This window comes from Branchiostoma floridae, chromosome 19 (assembly GCF_000003815.2).
Source record: "Branchiostoma floridae strain S238N-H82 chromosome 19, Bfl_VNyyK, whole genome shotgun sequence".
NCBI lineage: Eukaryota > Metazoa > Chordata > Leptocardii > Amphioxiformes > Branchiostomatidae > Branchiostoma > Branchiostoma floridae.
Genome location: NC_049997.1, coordinates 12,238,440 through 12,249,898, shown reverse-complemented (window position 1 = coordinate 12,249,898; position 11,459 = coordinate 12,238,440). Strand labels below are relative to the sequence as shown.

General features: G+C 39.5%; 1 protein-coding gene and 1 long non-coding RNA gene across 7 annotated transcripts in view; both read left to right on the top strand.

Moving 5' to 3' along the window:
- Positions 1 to 11,459, top strand: part of LOC118406636 (cGMP-inhibited 3',5'-cyclic phosphodiesterase A-like) — a 106,189-nt gene that overhangs the window by 29,634 nt on the left and 65,096 nt on the right. The window lies entirely within an intron of this gene.
- LOC118406695 lies at positions 8,644 to 10,038 on the top strand. Its single transcript, XR_004830068.1, has 3 exons — positions 8,644 to 8,954; positions 9,040 to 9,186; positions 9,260 to 10,038. It is a non-coding gene; the product is annotated as an uncharacterized LOC118406695 (long non-coding RNA).

Genomic DNA, 11,459 nt, shown 5'->3' with positions numbered 1-11,459 from the left:
GTTACGCCGAACGGCGGTTATACCGGCTATATAGATACAGATACAGCGTCATCATAATATAACGTCGACGTCAGTTATCATTGTCTAGAAATGAGTAAGCTTTCTAAGCTTTCTTCGTAGAAAAGGCTGAAGTTAAGCACTAGATACATTGTGTATATGCATCTGTCAGTTGTAACATCCTGTTTTTATGTTGTAATGACATGGTAGTGGATTTAAGTATGACCCCTTCACACAAGCAGATTAATATCAGAAGGCACACCAAGCAAGCAAATTGTCATTGCTAACACTACTCAGGCAACAGTGAGTGATAAATACGTCATTACTAGGCCAAAGATCACCTGAATTTGCCCCCGTAACACCATTACACATGTACTCCTTAGCTGTTTGATATTAGATTACACCAATCCTGCTGTATACAGATTGCATTTTCATTAATATATCATGATTGATTAAAGTGATATCATAACAGTTACGGCTGGTGTCACGTTGTGTCTTATTTAGGTCACGACTTTTGTCAAGAGTGAAATTGCATCAATTTAAAGATTCTGATGTCTGCCATTTTAGCATTACTTGCACACAGATTTCTAAATAAGGCAAATGGACTATGATCAATTCTGCTAGGGTGTCATTGTATGATGCTTCTATTTCCTGTATATAGGCGTTCTCCTACCTTATCTAATTTATTTTGCAAATTTGCCCGAAATTATGAAATTATCTTTGAATTATTTGGCCGCAAATTACTTTTTGTGCATATCAATGTTCCAATCTTTCAATAAAGTACATGTAATATCAAGCAGTTGGCTGTTGAACATTTACATTTGCATTTTGCTAGTATTCTAGAATATGGTCTAATATTTGGGTGGTAAGTTGCAAGTTATGTCTGGACATATACTAGTAGCAATACTACTTCAATCCGAATCAGTTCTGTTGAAGCCTGTTTTCTGTTTATTAACTTTAACACAAACATCTCTAATTTTTGTTTACTCAGAAAACTGATGCTAGTGGGTAGAGTGTTCGCCTTGCATTTGGTAGGACGTGAGTTCGATTCCGGCCGAGTCATACCAAAGACTTTAAAAATGGTACATGCTGCTTTCTCTGCTTAGCACTCAGCATTCGGGAAAGAGTATGGAAGTTGAACACACACCACTACCAGTGGACTAGCCCCCTGCTGTAGTGATTGCGTTGTGTGGCCCAGGGCTACTGAAACGGAGATTGGCACTGCCTTATGCACCATCAGGCGCGGGAAGGACTTTAACAAACTAACTAACAGAAAACTGATTACTCAATAGTTAGTACTAGAAGTGTATATTCCTTTGTTTCATTTCATTTGAAGAGCTTCGGAAAAGAAGGTCAGTCAGATCCTGCTAGTTGTTTTGTGGGTAGCTTCTCAGGTATTTTTGGTCTGAGTAAATATTTAGTTCCATTTTCAGTCTGCCAGAAGACGTTCTGCCCCAGAAACAACCAGACATTCCCGCTGACCTGTTAAAGGTTGCTGTTTTCCAAAGTAGTTCTATTGACAACTGCGTTAGATGATGCCATTTTTTTAATGCTTTATTATCTTTTCTGGGAAGCTAAGGTTATGTTTATGGGTCCGTGCATAGTGAAGTTACGAAGGAATGTTTATGATATTTGGTATGTTCAAAGGTCTTTGCACAATGAAGAAATTATTGCACTATGGGCCCGTAACCGCTTTCTACAGGACTCTATGTTTTGATATCTTGTGGTCTTGACATAAAATAGACATGATTTTTAAAAGATTTCTATGCATATAGAATGAAGCATTTTATTTTTTTTCAGTGCTAATTTACAATGATTGTTCAGAAAAGGTATATTTTACTTTTTTCTATAATTCTACAAGTAAATCTGTGCTTACTTCATATGGGGCCCTATAAAATATTAATGGTGCCTATAAAAGTTGGTCTTGAAAATTTGTCCCACGGACCCCCAAAAACGTTTGAAAATGAACGAGCCCTTGTGAAAATACAAGAGATGGGCTTGTTTGTGTATGTTACATAACCAGGGTTGGGGTTCTGTTGTGGCATGGGTAAGGTAAAGTGCCCTTTCATTCCTGCCAGGTTTACTTTAACCCGACACCACTGTAGCAAGGTCAGAGATCATCTTTTCTTACTCATAAAACAAAGACAGGAAATGGGATAACCTTTGACAAAATATTCTAGGACCTTTGACCTAACTTCCTTTGAGTGCCCCTAAGGTTGCTAGCATCTGGAAATACGTGCAAAGAAAACAGACACACAAAAATATTAGTATAATATTATTTCCCATATCATGGAGGTAAAACAACGGACAGTAGGAACAATTTACCAATTTCCCATCCAGACATCTGTATAGATATTAGCCGAGCATACCCAATGTGTCCTGATGTTGACCATTCCTACAGAAGCCTTCCAGGTTTTGTTGGGTGTACACAGTACATTACGGGCTGACATTTCAGAATTCCTGGCTTTTAAACAAGGTCAAGCAGTGCTCCATCCAAGCTGGCAGCTCTGAGTGGTTTCAGATCGATTGTTTGAAGTTTTCTAACAAAGCCAGCAGAGAGGAAAAAGTGCAGTGAAATACCTTGTAGGATGATGGCATGTTTCTTGGCTATTTCATTGCTCTCCTGTATATTTGTTTTAATCTCCTAATGTTAAGTGGCCGAGTGGCTAGCCTTAGCAAACAGAACACAGGTTCAATCCCTGAGCTAGGGAAAAGCACTTAACATGGGATCTCTTCACCTACATTGTAGATATGCAAATGTTACCTGACTTTGGTTGGCAAGGTAAAAGGTGGTGATAGGCTCCGCCTTCCAATACCACGTGCCCAATGCACTTTGAATTTAGCAACTGCTCCTTTTCTCTGCAGTTTCCAAGCAAGAATAACTGAATTTACACAAATGTCGGTTGATCACAAATACGATTATTGGAGACAGCAGTTTTGTCACGTAGGCCATGCTCAGCAGCTTTATGTAATTTTCGTCTGTTTCAACCCATAGGTACAAATGTAAATGTGTTTTAAGTTATTCTCTTTGTGTTTGATTTTTGAAGCCTTGCTGATCGATGAGTAGGGGGGCTTAGAGTTACTCAAATTTCCTGTGTACAGGTCGGTGACTTTAAGTACATTGATGTAAATGTCCTTGGAATTTTCCAGGAATTATCCTCCTGACGTTGCATAAAACAGGAAAGAATTTTCTTAATTCAGGTTCTAATAAGGAGAATTGTTTGGATAAGTGATTGATGATGTATTAATATATAATAATTTTTAACACAAACTCACCATACTAATCAAAAGTTTAATTATCACTTTAATTGCCGATCCGTCTCAAACTTTTCTACTTTTCCATTCTTGTTATACGAAGGCTACGCAAGGATGCATGCTGATGTTTCAGAATGAGAAAAAGTTAACTTGAAGTTGAAGGTTGTTGGAAACAGTATACAGGTATGCACCTTGGCGTTGTGCCGTGGAATTCAATTACTAGCTATAGTACCCAGCACTTCAAGAACCTAACACCTGTCGTCTTGTCTGTTGAAGGCTCCAAGTTTCTTTTCAAACAACTTATCTGCAGCTGAGACTTAGAGGGTGGAAAGTTTTGGCTTAAGTAGTCAGCTATTTTTTCCACAGAAGGAAGGATGATGTGTGTTGATGGAAAAAAGTAAGCCATGAAAATGATGAAGTTGAATGTATGTCTTGTAGTCTTGTACTGCTGTTTTTTGTTCAGATGGTCGTGGGTTCAAATCCTGGGCTTAACTTACCAGTTCCGAACTCTTGTTCAAGTTGTATAGATAAGCAGGGTTGTGGTCCTTACAGCTGAGAAAGGGATTGTTCTCAGGGATTGAAATAATAACTGTTGAGTTAGAAGTTTTCTTCTTGGATAGTATTACTGTTGAGGTAGAAGGCTACTTAAAGGTTTGTGCTTCCTTGCAGGGTATTAGAAAGCAAGGAGTTAAGTTAAAGTTAAACCCTTCCCGCGCCTGATGGCACATAGGGCGGCGCCCATCTCTGTTTCCTTAGCCCTGGGCCACACAACGCAATCACTACAGCAGGGGGCTAGTCCACTGGTAGTCACCAGGTGTGTTCAACTTCCATACTCTTTCCCGAATGCTGAGTGCTAAGCAGATACAGCAGCATGTACCATTTTTAAAGTCTTTGGTATGACTCGGCCGGGGATCGAACTCACGACCTATCGAATGTAAGGCGAAACACTCTACCCACTTGGCCATTGCACCGGTTATAGAAAGCAAGGAGATGTACCATTAATGATTAAGCATTGCTAAGTTTTCTCCATACAGCCCTTCAAAATGTAAATTATAGATCTAATCAAAAGAATCTTGCTTACTTCAATCTTTGATGACCAATTTTCAACACATGTTGAACATAGTACAACTACTTACATTTATGCATTGTGTAATTACAATTCAGGGCTCCAGACTAACTTTTTGACTTAGGAGCATGGCGCTCCTAACTCCTAAAACTTAGGAGCGCCAGCAAAAAGTTAGGAGCACCACTATGAAAGGTTGGGAGCACAAGCAAATGTCTGAAGCCATACAAAATATTACTCCAATAATCAATGTTTTTGACTAGAGGTGGGTATGGCTTAAAGAATTAATTAGGGGTGTTATATATTATATATAGTTACCCAGTAACCAAACAAGAAACAAGAGAATACATGAGATCACTTTCAAGTAATATAACACTGATTCCTTACAATATATGATTTTTATAATGTTTCATAAGTTAATACACACAATCAGGAAGAGTAAATTAACCTTACTGCTAAAGGTGAAACTTGACTGTTACATATACAACAACAACAAACTAAAGAAGTCTACAAGAAAATCTGCAAACCAACAGAGGAGAAAGTGTAGCCAGGACTGTCAGGTACATCTTGTATTTCTTTTGTATCTCTTCTACTTTGTTAAGAACATAGCTGAAAATAGATGCACTGGAAAATTAGAGGTTTACTTGTAGCCTGTAACTTATATAAAAAAATCTGTGTACAAACAATTCATATTTTCAGTTGAAAAAATGTAGCAGAAAAGATGTGTTCGAAGGGCAAATCAATCGAACTTTTCCCAACAAACAACATCTATTTATCAGTCTTTTGAAAATAAAGACTGCAACAAAAGTAATATCTGAAGGAACCGTGAAAAAATCGCGACCTCCGTTCAACATTTTCTACGACTTCAGTGACGACACAGCCCCCCTCCCCAGTTTGTCATCGTCGCATTAGCTGTTAATTTTCCCGCAATCCACCGACAAACAAGCAAAAAAAACCTCCAAAAGAATCCTGTACATGTACTTATCACCAAGGACTTTAGGCATTCAATGAGTTTTCGTCAAAGTTACACGCTTTTGAAGCTTTCCTGCGTGATTTTTCCCGCGATCACAGCGGGGATATCAGATATTCCACCAATAATGGCACCCGGGCGAGCTACGTCACGCCGAAATGGCCAATGGGGTGCGACTCTCGCGATTCGCGAGATGTGAGTTACTGCGAGACTTGCGTGAGACTTGAGTTAGAATCAAAATGGCGGCTCGGTGAAGGCCGAAATCGTCGAATTTTGAACTTTGAGCGAAGTTTTCGGGGGAAAATAAGGGCGTTGCTCATTTTTTTTATTGGCGCGCCGTGCGACCATCGTTTAAAAAATAGGCGCATTATTAAAATTACGGGCGCATTGCGACCAAATCTAGTCGCAGTCACGAGCCCTGGCAATGTTATGCATGCATACCTGGTAAAAACTGAATAGGAGATCAGAGTAGCACCCAATTTGTACTATTGCCAAAATGTGCTTTGCATATCTACTAAGCATTCAGAAACATTTTATTCGATTGCCACATAAGTGCACATTCAATTGCAAAACCCTGCATGATTTTGCACAGCTATTGCATCCGATGCAGTGCCCACATCCACATGACCTAACCCATTACTCCTCCCCTCTTGAGCAGCCCTAGAGGTGAATCCGCAGTAAATCAAACCTCCTGATCAAACGCTTGTGACCAAAGCGTTCTTCGGTCTAACTTTCATGAATACATGAAGATGATATCTCTCCATCCTGAGTGGTTTCAGCTCAATCTGTCAAGCTCCAAACGTCATGGAATCTACGTAAGCACATCGGTAGAAGCTTCCAGGTATTTCCCGGCTTACGCAAGACATGCAGATACATTTTGTGCATGGATACAGGGTTTAAACACTGCCACGGACTCGATACATTTATTTTCGGAAGGTATTACAGTAATACAGGGTCAGTAAAGTGCCTGAACCTCCCAGTGTGAGCTTAACACGCCTTTTTGCATTCATGCAAGCTAAATGACTCTAATGCGACTCTAGTACTTCCCCCAATCTCATCTATTAGGAAAGGGAATGACCACAGCTGCACATGTTACCTTTAATAACTCACTCTTACCTTTCCCTTAACTACAAGACACATTTTGTTAAGTGTTACCCTTAATAAGTCAAGTGTCCTTTAGTTTCTCGGCCCTTGGTGGAAAAACCCTTTGTAAGGAGAAGATAGAAGGGTATCTTTACTTGTTTCAGTATCAGTCTTGGTAGTATGTCCTTACATACATGTAATGATGAAAAAAAGTGTGTTGGATTAAAAAAAGCACAAACACCAATTCTACAAGAAGTACTGTACATGTAAATGTATGTAAGTTCGCTGGGATTTAAGTTTGCGGTAGCGGGAAAAAGGACTTTTCGCGGTGGTTTTAAGTTCGCGGTATCACCATGCACTGTAGTCTCTTATTTAATTACTGCTACGGGAAAATGAGTAGTGGTTTTAAGTTCGCAGTGAAGCGGCCACCGCGAAAACCGCGAACATTAAACCACCGCGAAAGTTTCTGCATTTACAGCACTAACTTAAAGTTGCTACCTTGTCCCCAAAACGACCTGGAGGTCAAGGAACTGTTGAATTACTTGAAACCAAAAGTTTAAAATGCAGCACAGGTATACGTACATGCATACATGTATGTAATCTTAAGGCATGTCTCCACTCATATGTTTTTTTTTCTAATTTGCCAAGATTTTGAAGCTTGATTTTTTCATGTGTGTCTGTCAGTTTTTTTAACAATGTGTGTGTAAGTTGAGAACTTGCGGACAAATCTTTATTAATATGTTGGGATTGCATTGGCAAAATGAAGAAAATGATTAGATTCTTTGTTGGCTCCCAGGCAGTTTCAAATGGGAGTGCGGTAGGAGTCAGACTTTCAGTTTTGATATCTGTTATAATTCTGTTCATACTATTTGGTTATGATTTTCTTAAAGGTACATGTACAATGTAGATACCTCTAAGAGCCGTTTCTTTTTTCTCTCTTTTCCCGGACAGCCAGACTGTCCGGGCCCATTCTAATGACATTAACATATTTGTAGCAAAGTAATTTGTCCGGCCGCATACTTGGATTGATTGAAGCTCTTTCCATTGACGTCATTGGCGAGATTGGCGTCTTGTTTCACCCCGATCCCACCAACTGATAATTACATTAGCTCTGTAGACTCCTGCCAGGTGAAGCACACTCCTGTATGGAGAGGTCTTTAACAGTCTGGCTATGTGGCAAACATACAAATCGGGCAGGCTATGTTATTCTTTTTTTCTAAGTACACAAAGAATAGTATAGTACATAGTTTTCTGACATGGTTTCTGATTGCTGTCAAGAGCTTATAACTAACTAAATGCTTTTACTTTCGAAATTTGTGGTTGTTTTATATCTTGTTAGGAGCATACATACGAATGTTGCAACCCATGTTATTCTTTTTTTCTAAGTACACAAAAGAATAGTATACAATGTACATAGTTTTCTGATAATAAAGTGATATGTAGTACATGGTTTCTGATGGCTGTCAAGAACTTATCACTGAATGTAAATGCTTTTACTTTCGAAATTTGTGGTTGTTTTATATCTTGTTTGGAGCAAACATACAAATGTGGCACCCCATGTTATTGTTTTTAAGTACACAAAGAATCATTATACATAGTTTTCTGATATGTAGTACATGGTTTCTGATGGCTGTCAAGAGCTTATTCGTATGAATGCTTTAATTTACTTTTGTAATTCGCAGTGGTTTTGTATCTTGTTGAAGCAAACATACAAATGTTGCAGCCCATGTACACAAAAGAATTTATGAGTATACATAGTTTTCTGATATCTTCTGATAGCTGTGAAAGCTTTATCATAAACTGTAAATCTAAATGCTTTTCCTTTTTAAATTCTGGGTGGTTTTATATCTTAAAGTTGATAGGAGAGAAAAGGAGGTTTACGTCATGTTTTAGATAAGTGGTTGAAAGACTTTTGAATATTGATAACATGGTTGCAGTGGAGAGGTCACCAAAAAAACATGAAAATGAAATGCCCACAAATGATACAAAATTTACAGTGGTCTGTGCGTTAAATTCTTGAAAACTTTTTGGGTGGTGGAGGTCACAATCGAGGCTACAACATGTTAAATATGATTTTATCCAATTCCAGTTTACCATGATCGTTTCTCGTAATAGCATGGTAGCAAGTGTACAGAATTTCTATCCTCATTACAATAGCTTCAGAGTACTATTCTATTCTTGAAACAATGCAGGAGGTACAGACTTTTAATGAGGACGAGAGTCGGACTATTCTGTGTATAAGCGATCAGACGAGTGAACTAGAACAGGGATAAGATGGATGGTAGATTAAAGCTGTAGCTCCTGTGGTGTATCTGTCATCAGGAGTGTGGTCTGAAACATGTCCGAGTTCCGCAGGGATGAGATTGGTGGCAGTCCCCTTCAGAACGGTATGCAGGACAGACAGGCAGGTGTAAACGGACTCTAATGGTGATGAACAAGGTCAAGAACAACAGGGCTCAAAATACTGACTCTAATGGTGATGAACAAGGTCAGGAACAACAGGGCTCAAAATACTGACTCTAATGGTGATGAACAAGGTCAGGAACAACAGGGCTCAAAATACTGACTCTAATGGTGATGAACAAGGTCAGGAACAACAGGGCTCAAAATACTGCCTAGCCTGTACATCTAATAAAGTTCTACGTTCTATGTTCTAATGGTGATGAACAAGGTCAGGAACAACAGGGCTCAAAATACTGACTCTAATGGTGATGAACAAGGTCAGGAACAACAGGGCTCAAAATACTGACTCTAATGGTGATGAACAAGGTCAGGAACAACAGGGCTCAAAATACTGACTCTAATGGTGATGAACAAGGTCAGGAACAACAGGGCTCAAAATACTGCCTAGCACATGTACATTAAACTGACTCTAGATGGTGATGAACAAGGTCAGGAACAACAGGGCTCAAAATACTGACTCTAATGGTGATGAACAAGGTCAGGAACAACAGGGCTCAAAATACTGACCAGTAGTGGGCCCAAATGCCTTTCCCTATTCATTGTCAACAGTTGCATTTTTGAATGCAGCAAATAACAGTGGATTAAAGAACATTTTCAAGATAGAGTTTTTACTGTGAAAGGCATAGAAATTTAGTGGGGTAGGTACATGTAAGTCTAGTGTAGTACAGATGATTTTGAATGTTATCTCACCAGTCAATGGGTATGCAGAAAAAACAACAGGATTTTGTTCTTGAGCCCTGGACACTGCCATTGCCTGGATGGCTAATTTGATTGGTTGGGAAGAGAGAAGGTTTTCAAAGGCCCTCCAGCTGCTACTCATCATGCCTGATGACGCACTTCTCAGCCTTGGAACAGGTGACCATGATGAAGGGAGATGGGGCTCCTGCTTTCATGTACAACTTCTTAAAAACAGCTTTCAGACAATTGTCCTTCATACATATATTGGTGCCTTCAGGGGTCAAAATGTCCACCTTTGCAGACATGCAATCTATAGAAAAAATATCAGATTGCACGTGCTAAAAATCTGCATCTAGTAATTATAAATTACTTGCAACCTTGCAAACGATCTGACAGTTGTGTACAACTTCTCAAAAGCAGCTTTCAGACAATTGTCCATCATATATATAAGGGTCAAAATGCCCACCTTTGCAACATGCAATGTGTAGAAAAAATATCAGATTACATGTGCTAAAAATCTGCATCATAAATTACTTGCAACTTTGCAAAAAGATCTGACAGTGTGAGTTTGCCATTGTGTGTACTTGTTACATGATGTACTACATGCATCTTTGTGTGACTGTGTTTTGTGTCTGTATGCATGTATTACAGTACTAGTGTATGTGTGTGTACATTTGTATGTGACTTTTTGTATGGCTATCAAAGTTTCCCCAAACTTCTGCCAAGAACTAACTTAATAAAGGCAGTACTATTGTTACATGAAGACATATGCATGCCAATTTACTACTGTAACATAAGCTTGCTAATATTAACTCGGGAAAGGTTCACAGTCAAAGTTCGACGTCCGCAGAGAATAAAAGTTACAGTCAGGCCCCTGCCAAGGTCGCAGTAATGTCACTTTTGTTTCTGTTACAGCAGGCTTGAAGGTGGACTCATTACTCAATGTACTGTGGTGTCATCAAACACTGATTAGAAAGTGGTAACGGATACAAGGAGGTGGGGGCTTGTCCATACATCATGGCAGCAGGTGGTCGTGTGATATTAAGGGCTGGGCCATTTTTGCCATAGGGGAAATCTAGTTTGCCAAACGTCTGTTGTTTGAGGAAATTCTATTAGTTTTGACAGATGACAAACAAGAAATGATGGTCTGGCAAAATTGGCTTGTCTAATAATTGAAATGAGATCAAATTATGCCAGGAGGAGGTTTTATGCTACTATGATTAATCTAAGGACTGAGCGGGAAATGATGTAATGAGGATATTCCATATTAACCTTGTCTTCGCACTGGGTGGTACCAGATGATATTATATAACCCCAGGTATCATGCTACATTGACTCGTGACATTGAAAGGTAATAGTGCCTTCAGAACAGGACAAAAAAGTATCAACTTCTAATCAAGGTGACTTCCCAAAGTTCAGACCTGGTAACGGTGACTGGGATTTATAATTGTCAGATAACTGGACATTATCAGGTGACTGGGACATTATCAGGTGTCAGGTGACTGGGACATTGTCAGATGACTGGGACAATGTCAGGTGACTGGGACATTATCTGGTGACTGGGACAATGTCAGGTGACTGGGACATTATCTGGTGACTGGGACAATGTCAGGTGACTGGGACATTGTCAGGTGACTGGGACAATGTCAGATGACTGGGACATTGTCAGATGACTGGGACATTGTCAGGTGACTGGGACATTGTCAGGTGACTGGGACATTGTCAGGTGACTGGGACATTGTCAGATGACTGGGACATTGTCAGATGACTGGGACAATGTCAGGTGACTGGGACATTGTCAGGTTACTGGGACATTATCAGGTGACTGGGACATTATCAGGTGACTGGGACATTATCAGGTGACTGGGGCAATGTCAGGTGACTTGGGACATTGTCAGATGACTGGGACATTGTCAGATGACTGGGACATTGTCAGATGACTGGGACATT